Source organism: Triticum aestivum, chromosome 7B (assembly GCF_018294505.1).
Source record: "Triticum aestivum cultivar Chinese Spring chromosome 7B, IWGSC CS RefSeq v2.1, whole genome shotgun sequence".
Lineage (NCBI taxonomy): Eukaryota > Viridiplantae > Streptophyta > Magnoliopsida > Poales > Poaceae > Triticum > Triticum aestivum.
This window is the reverse complement of record NC_057813.1, coordinates 376,165,945-376,167,585: the sequence shown is the minus strand read 5'-3', so window position 1 is coordinate 376,167,585 and position 1,641 is coordinate 376,165,945.

The following is a 1,641-nucleotide window of genomic DNA, read 5'->3' as shown; positions in this document are numbered from 1 at the left end:
ATAGAGTCGAAGAGAGGATCAAGTGGGTGGGTGAGAGATCGATGAAGAGAGCCATCGAAATTGTGTGTGTGTGCAAGTCAAAGATATAGCATGACTGGCCTACCGGAACATTAGAGGGCACATGTCAAGTTTGTGTGTGGCAGTGAGACATGACTAGAGCGCTCGATGTATCGGTGTGTGTGGGGCGGAGGGGGTGGGGGGAGGGGTAGGCCGAGGCCTAACTATAGAGGTAGAACGAGTCGTATATGTGTTGAGAAGGAGAGACCCACCTATGTCTTGAGGGAGATCGGTCGACATCCATACATAACTGAAGGACGGGAAATATGATGGGACAGAGAGAGAGAGGAGAGAGAGAGGGAGGGAGAGGGAGGGAGAGGGGTAGAGTGCTGGATGGGTGATGGAGTTGCTTCTCGGAGATGTTGGGAGAGGCCTACTAGACAAACTGAGGGTGGAATTGCAATGTTATCAATAAGAGTGGGGATGTGTTTCTGTGTGTGCCTGTGCGTGATAGATCTGTCGGGATGCATCCATGGATGATGAAGGGGAACCATGTGTTTGGTAAGCAAACCTAACTAGATCGGTAGATCAATTGTTGTTTGTCGGAGGAAGGGAGAGACACAACTAATGAGGTAGATGAATCGACGTGTGGGTAAATACGAGTTATAAGGACCTAGCTAGCTATATGTATAGCAAGAGATCGGTCGGTGTACATCCATTTGTTAGAGGCAAATAAGGCCCAGCGAGTTGGATAGACAGAGAGAATGGAGCTAGGAGGTGGTGCGAGAGGCCCAACTACTAGCTAGATAGGGGGAGGAGTGCGGTTGTGAGATCGATGAAAAGAGGGGCGAGAGTTTACACATGTGTCTGACCGTATGAGAGACACGAGGCAAGGACACATAAAGGAGGAGATTGAAGGTGTGTGTGTATGTTGTAGGCAGGCATCGCTGGAGAGGTTTATCGATCGGTGTGTGTCGGAAAGGTGTTGTGGGGACTCTGGGAGAATGACCTAAAGAAAAAAAATGAATGTGCCTGGTGGATAGAATGCCGAGGGAGGGGGAGGGCGAGGAGGGCGTGTGCATGCACGAGAGAAAGTTAGTGGTAGCTACAAAGGTTAGAGGATTGTGTGGGTGTAAGAGACTAACAAAGATCATAATTTGATATGAAAGCGGATTCATATATTTGAATAGGAGATCATAGTGTTTTAAACATTGCATGCATGAATATAGCGGTGATACACGTGCTGTGCACATGTTATACCATAATGTGATAATGCATGGCGTTTGCAACTCACAGCTAAATGCCGAACAATCTTGTACGCGTAGGGGGCGGGGCACCATACATAATGTGATAAACACATTATACATATGAGACATGGTTTAGATTATGAAGATCTAGCTAGAGCTAGAAAAGTAATGTGATTTGAAATAAAAATAAAGTGGATTCAAAAAATCTAGTTCGAGTTCATATAGTACACATAGTTCATATGTAACTCGAGACTAATCATGTAGTGTGCTCTGAAGATAATACACAAACGATGGTTTAACTTGACAATAATGATGATTGTAGATCTTATTAAAATAGAGAAACGAATTCAAATGCTTTGACTTCACAACAATCATTACTGTAGATCTTATTCAAATT